This window comes from Macaca nemestrina, chromosome 14, assembly GCF_043159975.1.
Source record: "Macaca nemestrina isolate mMacNem1 chromosome 14, mMacNem.hap1, whole genome shotgun sequence".
Lineage (NCBI taxonomy): Eukaryota > Metazoa > Chordata > Mammalia > Primates > Cercopithecidae > Macaca > Macaca nemestrina.
The window spans coordinates 17,509,874-17,534,582 of NC_092138.1; positions in this window are offsets into that span (position 1 = coordinate 17,509,874).

Sequence of the window (24,709 nt, forward strand, 5' to 3'; positions counted from 1 at the left end):
AAGGAATGCTTTTACATTGTTGGTGGGAGTATAAGTTAGTTTAATTGTGGAAGGCAGTGTGGTGATTCCTCAAAGACTTAGAGGCAGAAATACCATGTGACCCAGCAATCCCATTACTGAGTTTATACTCAAAGGAATATAAAACATTCTATTGTAAAGATACATGCACACACACGTTAACTGCAGCACTATTCACAATAGTGAAGACATGGAATCAACCTATATGCTCATCAGTGACAGACTGGATACAGAAAATGTGGTACATACACACCATGGAATACTATGCAGACATAAAAAGGAACGAGATCATGTTCTTTGCAGGGACATGGGTGGAGTTGGAAGTTGTTATCCTCAGCAAACTAACGCAGGAACAGAAAACCAAACACCATATGTTCTCACTTATAAATGGGAACTGAATGATGAGAACACATGGGCACATGGGAGGAGGGGACATCACACACTGGGGCCTGTCAGAGGTGGGGATAGGAGGAAGGAGAGCCTCAGGAAGAATAGCTAATGGATGCTGGGCTTAATCCCTAGGCTATGGGATGATCTGTGCATCAGACTAACATGGCACATGTTTATCTACATAACGAACTTGCACATCTTGCATATGTACCCCAGAACTTAAAATAAAAGCTGGAAATAAATATTTTCTATATAACAATCTCTGAATAAAAAAAAGAATTGGAAATAATAAGTTGGGGATATGGAGAAATTGAAACCCTTGTACACTGTTGGTGAGAATGTGAAAATGGTTCAGACACTATGAGAAACAGGATAGTGGGTCCTCAAAAATAAAAAAATAGAATTACTTAGTAATCCTGTAATTCCACTTCTGGATATAGACCCAAAATCATTAAAAGCAGCGACTCATACTGATATTTGTACAACTGAGTTCATAGCAGCATTATTCACAAGAACCAAAGGTTAAATTGACTCTAGTGTCCATCAACAGATGAATGGATAAAGAAATGCAATATATAAATACAATGGAATATCTTTCGGCCTTCAAAAGAAAAGAAATTCCAGTATATGCTGCAACATAAATGAAACTCCAGGGACTTTTGCATAGTGAAATAAGTCAATCACAAAAATACAAATACTGTATGATTTTGTTTATAGTATTTCCATTTTGGAGATGGAAATGTGAATGGTGATTGGCAGGGGCTACAGGAAAGGGGAAGTGGGGAATTATTGTTTAATGGGCACACAGTTTAAATTTGGGAAAAGAAAAAAATTCCCTAGATGTTTGGTGATGGTTGGGTTTTCCTCTAGTTTGGTCTTGAAGTCTCTCTAGAGAGAGTGGCTATAAACTCTAGCACTGCCCTGATGGGACTCCAGGCGTTGTGGATATTTATATATATGGGTGTCTTTTCTGGGATAGTTTTTTGGGTTTTTTTTTTTTTTTAAATCATGGTGAATGGCCTGATGCCCACATGTCCAACCTGTCACCACGTGTCCCTCTCACAGGAAACCTGTTTAAACTGACAGACACCCTTATGGCTCTTGTGTGACCTATGCCCAGTTTATTCCTACCAAGGCAGCCACTGTATAGGAGAACCCGGATCAGAACAGAAGTTAGGCTTGGGTATCATCGGAGGCAAAACAGAACAAAACATGTGGGATAACAGAAGCAGAGTATCACTTACAGATCCCAGAGATAAGAGAGCAACATGCCTCACAGGGCCAATGGGAAGGGGGAAAGTATCTGGGACTTGCATATGCAATCAGTGGGTGCAGAACAATATATGTGTGTGTGTGTGTGTGTGTGTGTGTGTGTGTGTGTGTGTGTATATAGAGAGAGAGAGAGAGAGAGAGCAACTTCTGAGCCAAAGTCTTTACTGGGGTCCTGAGCATTACCCAGGCAGGTTTTCTGCAAGCAGTTTGAATCGGTGGGTTTACAAAAAGTAGGTATGAGTTTCCTATAGTCATACCGTGACATAGGTGGTCGCTGCTGTATATCTATGCTGTCTACGTGGAATGTTGGGGTCAGCAGAGCAAGTCAAGTAGGTTGCATCTAGCTGCTTGATACAAGGAGGAAGGTGGTCACCAGGAGACAGATTCATAAAGTAGATTTCTGGGTCAAGCACGTAAGGAACTAGTGGAGGCAGAGATTGGGAATTGTGTCAAGGGTGACAAAGCTCTGCTTCTAATGTGATTAAAAAGTCAAGCTTATACTCAAAATGGAGGCTGAGGCTACATAAAATTACAAGAATTCACTAGCGATGGTTGTACAACAATGTGGATGTACTTAATGCCACTGAACTGTATACTTAAAATGGTTAAAGTAGAATATTTTATGATATATGTATCTTATCATTTAAAAAATAAAGAATAAAGCTATAAAAACAATCATGTCGCTATAATTATTATTAATTTTGTATATTAATTTTTAAAAACATCTCAGAGATGATAAGTAGCTATTCCAAGATCCTTCAGCTAATATTTGGCTTAATGGGTGTTATCTAACTCCAACATCATATACTTTTAACCACAAATATATATATATATATATATGTGTGTGTGTGTGTGTGTGTGTCTATCTACCTATCTAGCTATCATTAATTATGATGAAAAAACTATTTTCCTAAATTTTTTTTGTATATCCATAGAAAGAGTGTAATTCTTACTCCTAAGGGTTTTATAAATTATTGATAATTTTATATAATAAATCAACCTTCATGCAGGTATTCAAGCCCAAATTCTGGGAGTTATTTATGTTTTCTCTCCTATTTTTACCCATGTATGTAAACCATTACAAAGTGCCTTCAGCCCTATCTCCTTAACATCTCTCACGAAGTTTCATCTCTCCCATTATCACTATTTCCAGCCTAGTCCAAAATACAATACTGTCCTAGACACTACTAAGAACCTCCTGACGTCATTTTGTATCCCCCTATAGACCTTCTGCACAGACCATATGACTCCCAAATGTACAAAATATATCATTCTTGAGCTCAGAAGTGGGCATGCTTTTTTTGCAAAGGACCAAAGAGTAAATACTTTAGGCTGTATAGGCCATCTGGTCCTCGCTGCAAGTACTCAACTGTGCCCAACTAGTATGAAAGCAGCCGTAGACAATAGATAAATGTAAACATAAATGTGTAGCTTCATTTTGATATAACTTTATTATGAAAGCAGGTTGGTGACAAATTTGGCCCATTCTTAATGTAGTTTAAGACTCACCAATGAATTCCCATTGCCCTTAGGATGAAATACAAGTTCTTAAGCGTGACCCACAAGATTCTACAAGATTTTACACTGCCTATCTCCCCAAATTTTTCTTCCATCCACTTTGTATTCTGGCCACATACGTATTTCTCTTTTTCTTCCCAATTGTCTGAACATGAGCTTATTGTCAACATAAAGTCTACATATCAGTTCGTTATTCTGAATGGGATGGTCTTCTCCCAGATTTTTTGAACAGCTGGCTTTTCCTCAACACAACTTTTGTCCATACTATCTTTGAACAAAAGGCTTTTCTAGACCACCCAATCCAAAAATTTTCAGCTCTATTACTCTCTATCTAAATGACCTGACTTTGTTTTTAAATAACATTTGCATTTATTTGAAATGATTCAGTTTCTATGTTTATTGTCCAGGTTTTATATTCACCCCATCTCACCTCCCTATTAGACTGCAAGCCTCAAGAGACAGAACCTAGACCTTAATCTATTGCCTGCTGTAGTCTCCGTTCCTAGCAAGTTCCTGTCACATAGCAAGTGCTTGCTAAATTGTTGATCACAGAAAAAAATGAAAGATATATTTTTGAAGAGGTTTGTATATTTCCATTGTGTTTTCGATATAGAATAGTCCATTAATACCATAATTTAATATATCCCGTAGCTAAATTCCCAAAGATCATCTCTACTCACAATCTAATAATCACAACAAGCAAATCTTATATTTTGGGTTTAATTATAAGCATAAAACGAATTTGTTTAATATATCACAAATTGACCATGTAATACGAAATTAAATTTTAGTGCTGTCATTACTCATCTCATAAAATCTTTTGATGGTTCCTAAATATTTTAGCTTAAAAATATTGTGCTTTTATGATGTTACAAACAAACAATGAAAAATCTCACACAGTACGCAGACATGATATAACCATTTATACTGTTTTATATCTTAAAGGTCAATGTGTATGTTACTAACATTTTTGGTCTTTATTGCAGTTGATCATATTCTTTTAAATGTAACAGTTATCCTTTCTTTATATTTACATTTATGCTCATTTTTAAAGTAGGGACCTTTCTATCCAAATGTCACTTGTGCAATATAAACACGTCTCCATTCACAGATTTTAATGTATAGCTATCAAAATAAGCACTAAATATTATCTGTTTGTTTATAAATTCTGACTTCGGAATTTAAAAAAAAAAATCAATTCCTTTTAGTTCTCTGTTTTTACCAATAGGTGGCAATGAGTATTCCTCCTACATTCTCTTTATCATAGTTGGAGACCATTGTAAGTAATGGTTTAACAGTGCAAAATTTTACTAACAAGTAGTTACAGCAGGGGAATAGGGGAATTTGATCTAAAAGGCAACTCATTCTTATCATGTAACAACTCTAATTGTTTAAATTTTTCATTATATATTAAGCTAAAATCATCCAATGACATTTCTGTATTAATCCCAGGTCTATCTTGTGAGGCCATGCAGAATAATTCTATGACCATTTTATATAGAAGCCCTGTAGACACTGAAGTCTTATCTTTTCACATATGGCATCACAAATGTCAACCACTTTACATGAGACATGTCTTCAGAGGCTATATTCTGCTTGACCTACTTTGACATGTTTCAATTAGTTTCTGTCCTTGTTAATATATGGCACCTAGACTTGATTACAATGTACAATCTATGCCAAATTCATGAGACTATTATCCAAATTTTTATGTATACTATATACCTATGAATGTACCTCAAAACTTTATTATCTTCTTTTGTCAAGCATGTCACACTGTGGCTTTTATAAGCCATATATACTTTTTTTTTTTTTGAGACGGAGTCTCGCTCTGTCGCCCAGGCTGGAGTGCAGTGGCACGATCTCGGCTCACTGCAAGCTCCGCCTCCCGGGTTCATGCCATTCTCCTGCCTCAGATTCCAGAGTAACTGGGACTACAGGCACCCGCCACCACGCCCGGCTAATTTTTTGTATTTTCGGTAGAGACGGGGTTTCACCGTGTTAACCAGGATGGTCTTGATCTCCTGACCTCGTGATCCACCTGCCTCGGCCTCCCAAAGTGCTGGGATTACAGACATGAGCCACCACGCCTGGCCAAGCCATATATTTTTTATAAGATCATCAGTCTTATTCCTATCTTCTATTTTGAAACCAACTTCAGATCTGTTCATTATCCCCAGTTATATTTTAATAATCATTCATGTTTTAATTCTTCCAAGTAATTGATTAAACAATTTCAAGAGATTTTAATTGAATTTAAAATCAATCTCTGCAATTCCAAGGTCTCAATCAGACATTTTATTTTTACTGTTTTTACAACTTCCACAACAGAACTATGTGAATTCACTTGGAACCATGTGAATGGCACAAATCAAAATTTTGGTAATCAGAGATCCCAGGTTTGACTGAGGCATCTCTGCAATGTAACACGCCTGAGTTAGATAATAGACTTTCATCGTGGACCTGTGTTATATGTAATGCTCACTATAAAACACAAATTTCATAAAAACCCACTTTGCCATCAGCCAATAGCATAATCTTTAGACCATAATTTTGACCAAGTCAGTCTCTCTAGTTAGAAGTATCTGTATCACCTTCATTAGTAAAATCACATAACCAACTAAAACTTTCTGAACAGTCTTTTAGATACTCCTTTTTGCAACCACTTCAATGGCCCACAAAGAGTCAATATTTCTCAGTTTCAATCTCGTTTTAGCTATAGCCCTATTTTAGTTCCTATTATTAAGAGCATAAATCATGGAGGAAATACCTCACAGCAAAATAAGCCTCCCATCAGTTTTGTGCCTCATGTTTACAAAGGCATCATTGCCTAATTACAGCTGTATTGGTCCATGAGCCATGGCTTAGAATTATTCAGTATGAGGCAGTAACGGAGGCTTTGATGTAGAGCCCTTAATGCAAGACAATGCAATGACATTTACTAGCAATTTTTTCCCCCATTAATGAACAGTACTTCAGGGAGTGTAAAGGCAAGAGGCATATAATTTCTGAACTATTTAAATTGCTAATTAGATCTGTACAGGAGGTGTATTCCTAATGCAGACAATTACAACGGTTCCTAAGTGTTTGCCTTACAGTTGCTAATTACTGCAGAAGCCAATTAATTGCTGTTGACTTTTTGTATTCTTTTGCATATCGCCAGTTAATATTTACATTTATAATGAAGACAAAATTGGCAAACACTGTGTCATTTTGTAATGAACAATTCCAGTGTCTAAACAATGAACACATTATCCTCATTTGTGCTTGAAGAGTGCAGCTGATTAGCATATGTTCTGTGCATGCTAGAACATTGCTCTTTCTTCTCAAGAGTAAAAACATCACTTAGGTGCAGGACACGCAGGTGCAATGTCTCCAGGGCTCTTGGAATTGGTGCCCACCATATGCCATATAGCAGAGAACAAAACAGCAGGTATAAAAAGGCATGAGATTGAAATGATCTGAGCTTCTCCATGTAGCAGAAGAATTAAGAGAATGCTGTGGACAACTGCAAATGTTTTGACAGCTCACTATCTCTGCTGCTTATCTATGCTGCAGTAACTTCCCATATTATGAAGATATCCCTCTATAGATGCTGAGAAGGCCAAATACCACATTTTCTAGCCTCCTTCATGACTGAAATTGGGCATTTGTTAAGTTCTATCAATTAAATGCACATTTCCAAATTTGTAATCAGGATCTAACAGGGAAAAGAAACAAGGAACACAAGGGGTTGTTCTAGTCATGGTGGTGGTTAGCAAAGATGATGACAGTGGTACTAAGCATAACATCCAGTGTTTAATGCTCAAGGTGTCAACAAAGAAACCAACAGCCAATGCCATTTGGTTGTGCACATGGAGTATTTTCAGGTATATTTCTTTTCCTGGCTTTGTATCCCTGTGGCCAGTCTTCTAACCCTCCTGGCAATTCTGAGAGCAATTCAGTGATTTTTAACTGTTTTTTCCTGTCAAAATCAGCCTGGTTTTTTTTTTATTGGCTACTAACAAAAATTGCAGGTATTTTACAAGTTTGACAAGGGGAAGAGGATGTGTCCGTGGCCCAGAGTACCCTATTTTATGTATTATTTGATTTATTTTATCAAATAATTTATTCAGATGTCTTCTATTGAGATCTAAAGGAAATGCAAATGAATCAATTTCTAATTTCATATTACCGCCAAAAGCAAACAAACAAAACACAGAACCACATATGTAGGTACACACCAACTTTCGTCTTTGTTTTTACCTGCCAAAGGGAGTAAGTTGGAAATAATTCTTTTTTTAACCACATATTTGTCAGAGTGTGTATTGCAAACAGCGGGGGCCTGAAGTGATTTTGTCAACCAGTTTTCCAACAGTGAAAACATAACTTTCATTTGCAACAACCTCTGGGCACTGCAAACAGAAGAGTGGTGGAAAATGATTTGAACGAGCAAAATTTCTCACTGCCTCATCCAGGGTAGACATACTATTCTACCATCCCACACTTCATTATTTCTCCTATAACACTGCAGTCAGGTATTAGAGAAAAGACAGAGTTAGAAAACAAGGATAAATAAATACAAAGTGAACAATTTAACTTCCACAAGTTAAAAGCCCCAAATAAACGAGAATATTAAAAAGAAGAAGGGTCTCTCTATATATTATGGACACCCAAAGAAGTGATGTGATACATGTTTGACAGCTTGATCTCCAAAATAACATAAAAAGTAAAAAACTGTGATTGATGCCATTGTCCTGTCCTTGATGTAAATACCACCACGGCCACTTTCAAAATACTAATGGGACTTCACTGAATACAGAGCTGGGAGGAGATGTACTGCAGCATATTATATAATATTTCCTCCATACAGATGTAAACATAAATTATGTGTGCAGATATAGATAACCCCAAAAGCACAGACAATAATAAAATGTAGTGAATTAGTAAGCAATACATTTTGAGAATTTATTATTTTTTTTAATATCACTTATTTGCTTATGTTTATATAATTTAAATTTTAAAGGAACCGTTTCTCAAAATTTATGAAAACTTTAACAATTGGTTTTTCAAGGGAGCTGCTGTGAACTGGCATTAGCACACCACTGTAAAAAGCCTTGTATAATTAGCTGAGGCTAGGTGCTACTGCTTGCTCATTAGAATTAAGTTTTATCAATTAAAAGCAAAGGTTTCAAAATTTACTTTGCTGGGTAATCCTCCAATGAAATCAACTTGAATGAATTTTGGCTAACTTGACAGTCTGTTCTCTGGCCTTTGAAAAATGCTTGTAGGGACAATCATAATACTGCTACGACTAATAATAATATATGACCCAATCATTATTACTTAAGTATGGCTTTAGAATTAACTGTAATGAAGTCATCAAAGGTGGATATTACATTATTCCTCAGAGTATTTTCATTCTGATGCAAAAAAACATAGAAGTAGCCCTTAGCTTATCATCGTTCTCATTGAGATTTTAAACATCAGGCATTCAAAATCATTACATTTCTTTCTTTTTTTTTTTTTCTTTTTTTTTTTTTTTTTTTTGAGATGGAGTCTTGCTCTGTCGCCCAGGCTGGAGTGCAGTGGCGCCATCTCGGCTCACTGCAAGCTCCGCCTCCGGGGTTCATGCCATTCTCCTACCTCAGCCTCCTAATTAGCTGGGACTACAGGCACCCACCACCACGCCCGGCTAGTTTTTATATATTTTTAGTAGAGACGGGGTTTCACCATGTAAGCCAGGATGGTCTCCATCTCCTGACCTCGTGATCCGCCCGCCTCGGCCTCCCGAAGTGCTGGGATTACAGGCGTGAGCCACCGCGCCCGGCCCAAAATCATTACATTCTTAATGAAAATAAGACACTTTGACGAAGTCCTCCATGCCTATATCATGCGCTGAATGATCTGACACCGATTAAAATGTTCATAAGCCATCAAAATAATGCAGTAGTCAGCCTGAGAATGATGCAAGGGGAGCAGAGGGAGACAGGGGTCAGTCTGCAGCCTTTGATATTCAGCTCTATCTAAACACTTATCATATCTCTGTGTGTATCCACGTGTGCATTAGCATGTGTATGTAAGAGTGTGCATGTATTTTGTATTAGCATTTTTCAAGCAAAGAAATGGAGGTTTTGAATATTAGTTGAAGCTACTTGTTTAGTTTCAAAGTTGTTTGTACATTTTTCAGGATATTTTTGTCTAAAGATGATTTGTTTGTTAAAGCTTTGTTGACACAGACAACTTGATTTAACTTGATCGTATAGGTCTTGATAAGTATTTTAGTGTTCTAATATGAACAATAATTAAAAGCAAGACAGTCCAGGCATTAACATCTTGCGAAGGACAAAAAAACAAAATCATGAAACATTTTAAGAATCTTTATCTGTGGTCCATGGCGTGAACATATGCCAGATAAGAAAGCCTACTGTGTATTAGTAGAGTGAAAGCAAGAATGTTTGGCCTCTTGAGTTAAGCAAATCCAGTCTCAGAAACATTTACAGATTATTTTGATTCTTCAAGTTGCCAGAGTTTTGCTTATTAGACTTGAATTTCTCCCTTTCTCCACTTCTTTATATGTTTAATTTCATGCATTAATTGCTTTGAAAGTTCTCAGAAAGTAATAACGTTAGCTTCATGTTATTCTTGTCATTTCCAGATTGCAAAGCCAGAGCTTCCTAAAAACAATTTCTCTTCTGATGAGGCCACACATGTGTTTCGCCTCTGACGTTTCACTGATGCAAGGACACCGTGATAAATCAACTTCCCATGTAATTACAGAACCTAAATGTATAACATCCATCAAATAACTGTTTCTGTTTTCTCTCTCTTTGTTCTTTTGGCCCTTCCTTCTCAGGAATTAGAACAGGCAGGCCGGATTTATACCTGCTTCATAGCGCTTCCAGGTTTTCTTTAGGTCCTCGGCTTCATCCTGCACCTGGGCTGGGTTTTCCCATGTGCCTCCCTCTCTCTTTCCTCCTCCAGTCTCATCCCACCAACTTTATTTGAGAAGGCACTCTAGCCCTTAGAGGGAAAAGTTTAAGTGTAATCAAAACTTTACTTGAGTGTATCATTAGAATGAAATGTAAAGGAAAGAGCTATTTTGAAAAAAAAAAATGGAATCCTTAAAAAGAAATAAATTATGAACTTAATTGACTCAAACTAATTCACTGCCTTATGCAAACTGGGCAAGCTTCCTGTCACTCTACAAGTCTTTCTCTGTGGACTCCTTGCCCCTCAGTTCTGATTCTCTGAGCACAGAAAGAATGACATAATTTAGGTTGAACTAAAGGTCATTTGGAGAGACTCCAGCTGTCCAGTTAACTAAACTACAAGGATAAAGGATCTGGGGCTCCTTCTTAAATTTAATTTTCTGTATTGTCACTAACTTGTAGTTATGGATGTGTGAATTTCTTGCTGAGTTTCCTTGGCCTCATCTCTAGTATAGTGAACACCTCATACTTCTCATTTGTGCTTTGTTCTCACCCAGCATGCTCTTTGTTTGGAGTTGGTGGTGATGGATGCATGTGGCATAAAAAAACCCTACGAAATCACTCAAACAGAAGGAACAGGAGAGGATTAGAGGAAACCAGCTGGCTAGAATGAAATTGGCAGAGTTCAGCCAATGAAAGTCAACTTGCCAAGATTTAGTCTTCTGTTAGGTCATCTGTTTCCTCCTAACTAAACAACTCTTGGATATTTATAGACATAAATGAATTTTTATTCTCCACAATCGCCAATAACTTGTCATTTCTGGTATTTGAATGTCAGTCATGGGGAAAAACAAGGACTTGTATATAGAACACTCAAATGTAGTCGCCTACAAGTGGAAAACAAGGAACAGATATATTATTTTTCTATACTGAATGCCAAACCAAAACAGAATTTGTGGAGACTTTATAAAGTTGGCAGACATTATACATATTGCTGGACAGCTGCACGTTATTTATAAAACTTTCCAAAGTTTAAGTATTTTTGAATATGTACATTTCCAGTCCTCTGACTTCAGGCTTCCAAATGACCTGAATAGTCTATAATCACTTTTGGTGACAAGGTATTTTTTCACCTTGTCAATTTCAACCCAGGCCTGACTCTCAGAACGTGAAGCTCAAAGTTCGATTTATACCTCTCCTGCTGAGGCAATTAGCTTCCTTTATTTGTTTGCTTATTTCTTATTTAGCACGTATCTCTAAAACTTATTTTTGCATTATTTTCATAGCAAGTTGCCTTATGATTGCATTGATTTCTGATTTTTCTTGGAAGTTCATAAAAGTCAGGGTGACTTTCAGTTTATTACCACCTAGAACTAATTTTTGTTATATGTGTGGGAATGGAAAAACAATATGGGAAGTGTGTGTGTGTGTGTGTGTGTGTGTGTGTGTGTGTGATGTTTATATACATGAAGAGACACATATAAAAGTACATGTGTACCTTTTGACTTTTGTACATGTAACTGTCATGATGCTGTCTACTTTTCAGTGACACAAAATGTCCATGATCTACAGTAATTGGTATTTTGCTAAACCATGAATTTAAGTGGCATGGGTCACAAGTGTAATGAGCAACCTCTCTATCAATAGGACCATTATGGTTTTTCGGTTTATGGGGTGTACAGCAACTTTTGTCAAAAAAATTTGTTTTAATTTTTTAAAAAGTATATGAAATTCAACACTGTAAAATGTTGCTGAAAATGTTGCTAACTTACGGGGTGACAATATGTATAGGAAATATGACTTTGGGGGAAAATGTGCTTCAGACACAGCTAATAATAGCTCATAAAAATATTTCCTGATGAGGCATTAAGCATATTGAAACTACATGAAAGCCTTGATTATTTTCTCCTTCACATTCTAGAGCAGAGGTTACAAACTCTAAAGTCTCTAGGGCCCAGGGAGGTCATGGTGTCAATGAGCAAACAGAACCAGGTGCAAAAAACATTCTGAGAGGTGAAGAGCTGTGGAAAACTTGGGAGCACATACCATGTCTAAAGAACAATGGATATTTAAATGCAAACATCATGAGTGATTTCCAATTTTTTTAGGAAAAGCCATAAATCCAGATTTATCAGCAAGATTTTCCAATTTGTAAATATCAGCTTAAATGGCCAAAAAAAAAAAAAAAGATTATGTGTAAGTCGTAAAAAGAAAAATCACAGTAGCCAGCTAGTTTACAACTTCTGACCTAGCACCTGCACAAACACATACATATATACTTAGAGAAAAAAGATGAAGGTATTTATAAATTTTCAAGTAGCTGGAAGGATCTTAATCAGAAGAGGTAACTAGTTGATGTTCTCATCTCTCACTCATAAAAATATGTGCCATTAAAAGCAGCACATCAGACTGACTACTCATTGCCAAATCAGCATCATCACCATCTCCCTCAAAGATTTCATCTCTATTATGGAGGAGAGACAGAAGCAATAATTTCCAAACACCCTCCATGAATGATAGCATTTGCCAATGAGAGGCACTTGCACAAGAAGGGAAAGAGAGGTCATTATTCTCTGGAAGCAGATCTATCCAGACATGTGGGATTTGATTCATGGGGACTTTGTGGTAGGCTCTTGACAACCACCCTTTTGCCGCCACAGACGGAAATCGTTGGTGGGAATTTCCCAGCAATTCTTGAGAACTGCAACAGCTTCTTGGGACATCCATGAGAACCACATGATTCGGAGTAAATCCGTAGTGGATTCACATACTTTTGCTTTCTAAGTTTTTCCTAAACCTCTTGTCTCTTATACCGAAACCCTTTATAACTGGAATACGTAGACTTGTTTCCATTTTCTTAACCAAAACCATGACAGTTCAATGCAGCCTCTGAAACATGAGGAATATGTAAGTGGTTTTCTTAGATTAGTTAGAATGACAGCGTTGTAGAGCTAAAAATAATGTAATTGTTGGAATTGACTTCATTATTAAATGAGATCGGGAATCATGTTCTTTTCTAAGTATTCGATTCATTTATTTGCCCAGATACTGTTCATTTATTCAGTAACATATTTTTTATTTGCCTGAACATGTGGTAGTTGAGGCAGGTGGGTGCAGGATCGTGGGAATGTTGGTGAAAAATAAAGATTATTCCAGGTTATTGTGGACCTCTTTATAAGTAGAACTAGCTGCATATACACTGCTTCCCTTTATCTCTCACTCTCTCTCTCTTTTTTTTTTAACGCATGCACACACTCCCACACATAGTCTCATACTATTTAATCTTCTTAATTGTCACACATTCTTGCTGTAACTCACATTAGTATTATTTTAAGCAGCCATTTATTTATTCAATAAATGTTTAATGAACACCTACTAGGTACCACATATCCTTTCTAGGGATTTAGGATATTGGAATACAACAAAGTCCATGCCTTTATGGAGTTTACATTCTAGCAGGGAAAAACATAATAAATGCCTTAATATTAATAAATATGTAATAAGCATAAAGAATTCAAAAGGGATAAGATAGAAGATCAACCTGTGGAAGGCCAGATATTTGAGAAGGGCTTAAATAAAGTGGTCTACTAGTATAACAAGCAGGGAAGAATGAGGAAAGAAATGGGGCTACTTGTTAGGTGATGAAGTCCAAATAGGAGCAGAACCCAAGGTCCTGCAGGCCCTAGCAAGGATGTCAGACTTCATTCTTAGAGAGGAAAAGATAAAGAAGGAGTTTGTGCAGAGGAGTAACCTGATCTGATTTTCAGTTTTAACATGATCGTGCTAAGCAGCTTTGTGGAGGTTTGAATGAGAGGTCACGAGGAGAAATGTATGCAGTGTAAACTGAATTTTCTGCCTTTGTTTGGCCAGAGTATTAATACCCTTCAGCCCTCAGTGTCTTCATCTGTAAAATAGAAATGTTATGGGAATTAGATGAGTTAACATGTAGAGGATGTAGAGCCTCACTGGCACATGTGAACCAGCAGGGGTAGTGGCTGTGGCAGTAACAGCAGCAGCAGCAGCACAGCCACCTCAATCCTCTGCTAGATTGTAAGGCCCAAGACCAATTTAGTATTTATCCTACCAAATTTTTCCCTATATACACAGACTACCCTACACAAATCATGTTACTGTTTTTTTTTGTTTTTTTGTTTTTTTGTTTTTTTTGGTACATGCTTTTTTTCCTCTGAATCTTTTACTTCCTTATCCAGTAATATTCACGGACATTCTATTACATCAGTGCAAGTGGGTCTATGTAAATTGTTTAGTATTGCATAGTACCCTATGGTATAGAGACACTATAATTATTTGACATTTTCTGTAGGTTTTTTCCTTTTTTTTTTTTTCTGGCTATGACATAAAGCTGTGATCATTGTGTATCATCGTGTACCATTTGTGCATGAGTTACAGTAAAACAGACTCCTAGAGGCTGGATTGATGGCTTGACAGATATGTACACTTTAATTTGGATTGTCACTACCAAATTACACTTTTAAAAACTTGTTTTGATTTACAGCCTTATCAATTGCATGTCCCAGAACCTTTTTCACATAATCTTAGCAGCCATATTATTTTTAAACTTGTGATGGTCTAAAGTAAAAAATTTATATGTCATTACTATTTTAATTTGTGCCATCCTAAACAATAGAAATATTAGGCATATTTTTCTATTTTTGTTGACTCTTCTTATTTGACTAGCCAAGTTGTGACTTTTGTGCATTTTTTTTCCATTATTTTGTACTTTCCCAATTTGTAAGAGTTCTTTTTATTTAAGCAATATTAATGTTTCATATGTTTTATATATTACCCATATTCTCTTCTCATGTGCCATTTGTTTATAACCTTAATTGTGGTGACTTTACCTGATTTCCAAAATTTTGGGGTAGTCAATCTATCAGTCTTTTATAACTTCTGACTTTTTTTGCATTGCTTCAAAAAGCCTTCCATATTCAAACAGCAATATTCTTCTGATATTTTACAACTCTGAAGTTTGTATGTGTGGATCATTGATAAACTTGGAATTTATCTGAGAGTGGATGGGTTAGGGGCACAAATATTTCAGATTAAAGAACCAGCCAAATATTTAAAAAGAATTATTTTCTAAAGTGGAAATGTGCTTTATCTCCAGATCTAGTTATAAAACCACTATGTGATAGTCTATACTCTCTCTTCTCTGTACCTGTTGGGTAGGCTGTTTATATCATTGTGAAGCTAGAAGGAACCTGGGTCCCTGAGCCACTGCTAGAAAGGAAGCTGCCAGGGAGAGGTCCAGATTCACACTGCTCTGTGAGCAAGAAATATGTCTTTATTTGTTTAAGAACTGTGATATGGGGTTTATCTGTTACTGCAGGGAGAATGAGCTTGTCTTTGCTAATGCAGGCACCAAATACAAGTAACCATACTCTGGTATGCACTAAATGTGTTGTAAGATTTCTGAAGAATGGAAAGACATCTGCATTAGCAATATTCATAATTTCATGAAGTTCAGAGATTTGAAAGGTAGAAAATGAGAAGAGCACATAAAATTGTGGAACCCATGTGAAGGCTACAGGTGACAAAGTGAGAAAACAACAGAAATATTCTTAGGGAAGGATATGGAAGCAAGGCTATACAAGTAGAGCAGACCTGGACTATTAACTAATACGAAAAAGCTAAGTTAAAACAGAGACAACTAAATCAAGCGAAGTGTTCCATAAGGTGTTTTCTGGGAGGCAGTTATTTTCTTGTCTTGAGGAGGCTTCTCTTTTTCCTGATGATTTATTCTGGGCATTGTATCTGTACACAATGCTTCTGTATCAACTGAGAGAGTCACGGCCCAGGCTACCCTCCTCTATTGATTGCTGTCCTCCTGGCCTCAGGGGAATCACTTGTCACCTCATAGTGACTATGATATCTACTACTGCAGAGGAGAAAAAATTCTTAGCTGTTGCAAAACATTTTCTAGTGATTTAAGGATCTAGCAGTCTACCAACTCACTGTTATAATGAGCTGTGGGGCTTTTCCCTTGGATTTTGCAGGACGTGTCCTTGAATTATTTATAACAGAGCAGCCACCTGCTTGCGACTGTTTTCCATTTTGTCTTGTGTTCAATCGGCCTTGTCAGTGGCATTGCGAGTACAGTGGCACTCTGCATTGCACCCTTCAAGCCCCTATTAGAACAGTGCCGACAGTGAGCTGCTACACACCTTAAAAGTTCTATTCCACTACAGCCATGGCCTTTGTCTAAATAGATAGTTCTATAAGCTTCATTATGAAGAGAAATGCTGGTTCAATTGTTAAGCGAGATGCTGTCAACTCCAGCGCTGAGAAAAGTCTTTCTCTTTTCTTCTTTTCTGGAAGACTGAAATTTATGAATATACATGCTTGTGTTGATAAAAAGCAATTTGGGTGGTGGGAAGGGGAAACCAACCCACCTGCATTCCAAGTACAGCTCTGTGCTGGCAAACAAGCAATGCCTCCGCTCTTTTCTCCTCCACTTTAACAAAAAGAAACATTACATGTTTGAGTAGACAACAAGAGGTACCATTAAGATTCAGAAAATTGAAAACCTAGACTGCAATAAAAAAAAAAAAAAGACAGTCACAGGGGAATTTGTAATGGCTTCCCACGTTTTAGTGGAATACTTCCGTTTTTTATTCACCTCGCAAACAGTGTTCACAAACAACAGCAAAGAACAAAAGCTGTGATTTATATTTATGGACAGGTATACACGCACCCCTGACCTCCTGCTGCCTTCCTCACCCTTCGTACTAGAAGCAATTTATGGAGGCTGGTCTAAATAAACATTAAGGAGGCAAGGCCACAGACTGACAGCCAGGAAAATCGATGGTCTCCAGAAACCAGCAAGTAGGATCAATAAAAGAGATTAGGCATCACAAGCTAGTGTAAGGTCGTTACAGGTAAATGTGGCTTGCTCATCATCTGACGGGGTTCTCAGCAACAGGATAAAAACTCATATAAACAGAAGCACACAGCGAGCAGCCAATGGTGGCTTCTCCTGGGTTGCAGAGACTGATGGATGACCCTAGAATGAAAGGGATTTATATAGGGACCTAAGGGAATTGTCATTTGCTCTTCCAGCAGTGGGGTAGCTCAGGAATGGGGCAGGAAGTAGTGCAGCTGTATCCTTTGAAAAATCTCTCTGCGGCTGGGCACGGTGGCTCACACCTGTAATCCTAGCACTTTGGGAGGCCGAGGCAGGTGAATTGCCTGAGCTCAGGAGTTTGAGACCAGCCTAGGCAGCATGGTGAAACCTTGTCTCTACTAAAATACAAAAAATTAGCCTGGTGTAGTGGCGTGCACCTGTAATCCCAGCTACTCGGGAGGCTGAGACAGGAGAATTGCTAGAACCTGGGAGGTGGAGGTTGCAGTGAGCTGAGATCATCCCACTGCACTCCAGCCTGGGCAACAGAGTGAGACTCCATCTCTGAAAAAAAAAAAAGAAAGAAAAATAATAAAAAAAGAAAGAAATATCTCTCTGCTTTTGCTTCTCATAAGTTAGCTTTCTCTGGATTTATTTATTACTCCTCTCTGAACACAGACCAGCATAACTTAGCCCACCCTGTCCTTCTATGCACACACACACAAACACACAGAAACAAACACACACTCACCTTCAACATTTCTTAACAGGATTATTTATACTCAAATGCACAGTAAGAATGAATGGGAACTGCTATGATGCAAACTTAACTCTCTTTTCATATGTCTCAAAAGAAAATCCATGCACTCATAACTTAAAACATTGGATTGTTAACTTGCAAGCTGAAGAATGAAGGATAATTACATTTTTGAGTTTGCAAGTTAATGTCCAAAGCTTGTCAACAAAAGAATGAAGTATAATTATGTTCTTGAAAAGCAGGGATACTAAGAGGAAGAACCAAGGCAAAATAGATTTTTCCTTTTTATGGAACAGGCCAGTTAGAACTTAAAAATTCAAATCTTAGCTTTGTGGGAATGCTTACTTTAAAACCAAAATCATGCCTTGTTTTGGCTGAGAATTTTCATTTTAGAAATGGGGGTAAGGCCTCTGTCTGACAAGAATATAATGGAACCACAGATGAGGATGAGTATAGGAAGAGAAAGTTTAATTTCCTTGATTACTAAAAGACAATTGGAATTTTAATTGAATTTTAATCTAGGGACAGGATAAAGTGAGGCTAATGTTCTCAGTAGTAGTAAATGAAGAAAAATATCACACTGTTTTGCTTCCCTTGAATCTGGGGCTTCCCTCCATTGGGACCTCCCAAAGCTGACCTGATGCCCTGCTTTGACTGATGTGATGTGGAAGGTGTCATGTGAGTTCTCATTTTAAGTTTCAAGAAGACTTAAAGCTTATTCTCTTGATGTTCCTGGATAACACAATGTGAACAAACTCAATGCTACGGTTTAAATGTCCCCTTCAAAACCTATGTTGAAATTTAATTGCCATTGTAACAATACTAAGAGGTATAGTATTAAAGATGTGAGGTGATTAATGGTGTTATTGAGGGAGTGGCTTAGTTATTACAATAATGGGTTCCTGATAAAAGAATAAAGTTTGCTCCCCCATTCCTCTGTTTCACATTTGCCTTTACATCTTCCACCATTAGGTGATGAAACACAAAGGTCCTTGCCAGATATTGACACCATGCTTTTGGACTTCCCAGCCTCCAGAACTGTGAGAAATAAATTTCTTTTCTTTGTAAATTACCCAGTTTGGGATTTCTGTTATAGCAGCAGAAAACTGACTAAGAAATAAAATTAATACCAACATGGGACTATTGCTATAAGAAATACCTAAAAATATGGAAATGGCTTTGGTTTGGAACTGGATAATTAACAGAAGCTAGAAGAATTTGGAGGAGCAGGCTAGAAAATGCCTATATCGCCATAAAAGGAGCATTATAAGCAACCCTGGTGAGAGCTTAGAAGAAGAGGAGAGCTATAGGGAAAAATCTGAATATTCTTAGAGATTACTCAAATAGTTATAACCAGAATGTTGGTAGAAATATCAGAAGTAGAGACCACTTTGATGAGGTCTAAGACAGAACTTAGGAACCAGGAATTAGAAACTGGAGTAAAGACTGTCCTTCTTATACAATTGGTAAGAACTGATGGAATTATGTTTATGCTCTGGGACTTTATAAAATGCACAAGTTAAAAGTGATGTACTAGGTAATCTGGCATAAGAAATATCTAAGCAGGAAAAATGGCTACTTTTAACTGCATACAGTAAGATGCAAAAGGAAAAAGTGACTTAAAGGCAAAATTTCTAACTAAAAGAGAAGCAGAATAAAATTAATTTGAAAAATTGCAGCCTGGCCATTTAAAGTATGAAAAAAACCTGTTTGGGAGAGCAAACCAAGGATGTGGCCAAGCCATGGTTTACTAGGAGATGATTAGGATTAGAAGAGATCATCAAGACAGTTACAGAATGATGCCAAAGGCATTTCTGACATCTTTAGGGCTGCCTTTCCCATCACAAACCCAGAGCTCTAGAAGGGAAAAATGGTTTGGAGGAACGAGGACATCTTCCATGGAGTCTCTGCCCAGAATTGCTTCAGGTCTCTGCATTCTACAGTCAAAAACAAAACAAAATAAAAGAAACAAACAAAAACACTTGGCCACCTGGGTCATGGCTGAAGCAGACCCAGGTGCAGCTTGACCCATTGGTTGAAAAGTACAAGCTATAAATCTTGGCAGCATCAACATGGTGGTAATTCTGCAGGAACACGGAATGCAAGAGCTATGGAGACATGGTTCTCTCCACCTAGATTTGAAAGGATTTTGCAAACAGCCTGTGGGACCAGACAGAGACTTGTTCTAGCAGCAAGGCCCCTGCAAAGGGCCCCTACTAAGGCAGTACCAAACAGAAATGCAGGGTTGGGGCCCCTATAGAGAGTCCCTGCAAGAGCAATGCTTAGTTGAACCATGAGAGTAGAAAAGTGGCAGGCATGAGACTTTAACCTGAGAATTGATGGATGGACTGAGCCAGCAAAGCCATAGACGTAGCACTACCTGAGGTCTTGAGGTCCCAATCCTCACCCCAGTATGCCCAGGATTAAGGATATGGAGTCAAAGGAGATTATTCTCCAGCTATAAGATTTAACATTGTTTCCCCTCTTTGATTTTGGACTTACTTAAGACCCTTCTTGCCTATTTCTCCTTTTTGGGGTAGAAATATCTATCTTATGCCTTATCCGCCATTCTATTTTGGAAGCACATAACATATCTTGATTTTATAGGCTCACAGCTGGAGAAGAATTTCCCTCAGGATGAATGTACCTTGATTTTCACCCATATCTGATTTAGATTACTCTGGACTCTGGACTTTTGAGTTGATGTTGAAATGAGTTAATAATTTTGGGGCTATTGAAATAAAATGTATGTATTTTGTATGTGAGAAGGACATGAAAAATTTAGGAGGGTCAGGAGTGGAATGCTATGCAAAACTCATGTTAAAATGTCATTGCCATTGTAACAGTATTAAAAGGTGAAACCTTTAAGAGGTGATTAGGTTATGAAGACCCTGCCATGGTGGATAAATAAATGCCATTATTTCAGGAGTGAGTTAGTTATAAAGGGAGTGGGTTTCAGATAAAAGGATGAATTCATCCTCTTGCTGTCTCAATCTTGCCCTCTCTTGCCCTTCCACCTTCTGCCCTGGGATGATGCAGCATGAGGACTCTTGCCAGATGCTGACACCATGCTCTTGGACATCACAGCCTCCAGAACTATGAGAAATGCATTTATTTTCTTTATAATTGTCCAGTCTGTGGTATTCTGTTTTAGCAGCAGAAAACAAATTAAGGCACTCAGGCTTGGTTGCTGAATGCTAAGATTTGTGTGCTCAGTTGCTCCTGATACCCTGTTCAACCACAGTTATGTGGGTAAGACCATCCTAGATCACCTAGCTGGTCACTGAACCACCAGATGACCATATATGTAGGAGCAAGTATAGCCAAGAGCAGGTAAGTCAGCTCGGACCAGAAGAACTGTTCAGTCAACCTGCTGGGTCATTATCTAAATCAACTGCTGCTGTTTTACATCACTGTTTGGGGATAGTCTATTATGCAACAAAAGCTAACTGATTCATCCATTAGGTAAATGTTAACTGCACAGCAGTCCTGGGAATGGTGAAGGGGTTCACCTTAGTTTTGTCTGCATTTTCTCATTGTTCCTAGCAAAATACATGACCTAAACTTTCCTTTCCCATGACTCTGATACTTTCAGTACACTGTGTAGCTTCTTATAAGTATTAGATTAGTTTTCTTCCTTCTTCACCCCAAATAGGAATCATGCTGTTTTCCTGTGCACACTTTCTGTTTAGCATCTTATAAGCACTCAAATAAATATTTAATAAATGATTATAATATAGCTTGAAGGTGTAGTGGAAATAAAACCATATTCTATTTGTAGATGAAGACCAATTAGAAGAGAAAATTATACATATATGTATGTGCATATATATGACATATATTCAGTGTGAACATACATACATACACACATACCTATACACACATATATATACACATATAGAGTGAATATATACTATATACTTTTATATATAGAGAGAGAGAGTTGGGATGAAGAATAATCTTTTTCTTATATGAGGCTATAGTAGATTTTATATTTACTTCAACTACCTGCACCTTGATGCAATAAGAGGATTGTATGACCTGCTTGTTGCCATGTAACTTAGAGTCTTTCAGTGGAGAACTATACTTTCGCACCTCACTGATATCAGGCCTGGAACTCCTGGGCTCCTGGCCAGTGAAATCTGAGCCAAAGTAGTTAGCCAATGGAGAGCAGAAGCTTAAAGAGGATCAGGAGTTTCTGCTCAACCTCTTGCTGTTTTCCCCCTGCCATGAGAATAGTACAACCAGGTAGAAGCTGATCCTTCTGTGTGGATCTCAGATTGAGGAAAACACATCTTGAGGAACCCAGCAGAACCACAGTTGTACCACAAAGAGCATGTAATGTGTGAGGAATAGCCTTTGTTGTTATAAGCCACCACAGTTTGGGGATTTTTGTTGTTGTTGTTGTTACCACAGCTTCACCCAGTAAAATATGACTAATACAAAACCTTATATATTTCCCAATCGAATGTCAGTTATGAAAACAACAAATTTGATAAATGTATGACAGAGTACAGTGTAATCTGTAGGGTTCCTTCTTTCTGAGTCAACTTGTGCCCCCTTTTTACATCACTGTCCTATGGTGGACAGTTAAGACCATGTATTTTTAGGCTGTCTTTTGACAGCCAAAAAATGAAAGAGCGCCTCCTAAAGTATTCCTAGGTTTGTGAAGAAGTATTTCCACACCCCTTGAAACACAAGGGAGTCATAGGGTCATTCTAAATGACATGATGGCAACATTTTAAACATGTTGCCATTTCACAATGAGCAGTAGAAAGGTGAAGATTTCAGGTTGCCCTGAAAGTGCAAAGCATTTTTACTTGATAAAGCTTTTAATGGTAAAGATAATTAAATATAAACTAAGTGGGGAGAAGAGAAAAACAATAAAAGGCTATGCAGAGACCAGGCATAGAACATTATACAGCATGAGAGGTGCGGACTCCAATCAGCTGAGTGTCCCATTCTAATTTACCTTCAATTCATATGAAGTCTGAACTTCAAACACGAAAGTGAAAATGGAACTGGGGCAGCCTAAATTGTTGCAAATTCATGTATCAGTGGGCACACCCTCTAATCAACCCTAGCTTGTCATCTCCAAAAGGAACAGCAGGATTTTTCTGTAATGGGAGGGAAGTGGGATGGGAAGGGTTCACATTAGAACAGGATAGTGGTCTCTCTCTACTTCTTCAATATGCCTGACATTTGCAAGGAAATGGGAATGCTTTCCGTTGTTAAAAAGCGTAACCTGACAACATGACTGCATGTCTCAGAGAAACTTGTCAAAAAATAAGATCATGGGACACTGTGCGCATCCACTCTGTCATATTAATGGAAATTCCCCAAAGCTTCAACATTCATTTTTTTTCCTTTGTGCTTCCAACAAGAAAATCATTTGAAAGAGAAGGTAGGAAGACACATATGCTCTCACAGCTCCCACCATTTCATTAGAATGGTTTGTGCTAATTTTCTTTTAAAGCTTCCCCATCAAAGAAGAAAGCTGTTTTTCTTTCATATCAGATCTCTCAACCAGATTGTTTCTGTTCTGTCTCATTGCCATTATCTACCGTTTATAAGTTATTCACCCCACTGTGTTTGCAGTGGTGGTCTTTTGCCTACCCTGCCAGAGGCCCCAATCTTCCACATTATATCTGTGGCTTCCCTGTGAGTTCTTGGTGCATTTATTTTCTGATACATTTCCAAACATAAGATGACAGCATACATCCCTTGGGTACAGTTATCAGTGGAAGCCATGCCAGGAATGTGTTACAGGCTCTTTGGAAAAGATGAACTATCTGCTCTCTTCTGATCCTTCCTATATACCCAAAGTAAAACATGAATATGTGCCAGAACATGGAGCTACCTGGAACTCCCTGTGGTGGAAAGATTCAAGTTCCTTGCCTCTCTGTACTTGGTGTGTTTGGTAGGGGTACGTGGCGGTTCAGCTGAACCCTTTTCAGCTTCTCTCAGGCCCAATCATTTCCCATCACAGAACCAGGCCAGAACCAGGTCAGTCTCATCGAACCCAGAGGGCATCGTTACATTAAAAAATCAGAGGCAGATTGCTAAGTTCTCTGATCTACTCAAAACTCTCATTTTTAATTTCCTTTATGAGAGATATATATGTAGCTTCGACAAGTGGGAACATTATTATATAGTCATGCTCTTGGAGCTTAAAATAATTTATGCTGGCTCTGAAGGAGATCAGTCATCAGCCTAGAAGGCAATGGCAGTCGTTTCACTTCGTATGGGGTTCAGTTTTCATTGCAAGCCAATTTTTATGGATGAACATAGCCCATTTGGACTTAAGATAAAATTATTATTGAGGGATCATTAACTGTATCTTTTTATTTTTATTTTTATTTTTTTTTTGAGACGGAGTCTTGCTCTGTCGCCCAGACTGGGGTGCAGTGGCCAGATCTCAGCTCACTGCAAGCTCCGCCTCCCGGGTTTACGCCATTCTCCTGCCTCAGCCTCCCGAGTAGCTGGGACTACAGATGCCCACCACCTCGCCCGGCTAGTTTTTTGTATTTTTTAGTAGAGACGGGGTTTCACCCTGTTAGCCAGGATGATCTCGATCTCCCGACCTCGTGATCCGCCCGTCTCGGCCTCCCAAAGTGCTGGGATTACAGGCTTGAGCCACCACGCCCGGCCAACTGTATCTTTTTAAAAGTACACTCACTATTATTTCTGTTCCAGCTGTTTCTCTCATGCCTTTATATATAGATTCAATCTGAATTAAATAAAGGTATAATTAGCGGAAAGATTATTGTGTTTTTAATGCTATGAGGAACACACAATGTACTCAGATTCAGAAATTATTTTCAACACCCCCCATTTACTTGTTATGTAAGCTTAGGCAAGTCACTTAACCTCTCACCTTCTTTCCTTGGATGATGAAGATGGTAATATCTGCCTTACTTGACTCACAGGATAGTTGTCAAGCTCAAAATAAAGAGACAGCATAAAAGAAGAAGCTTGATA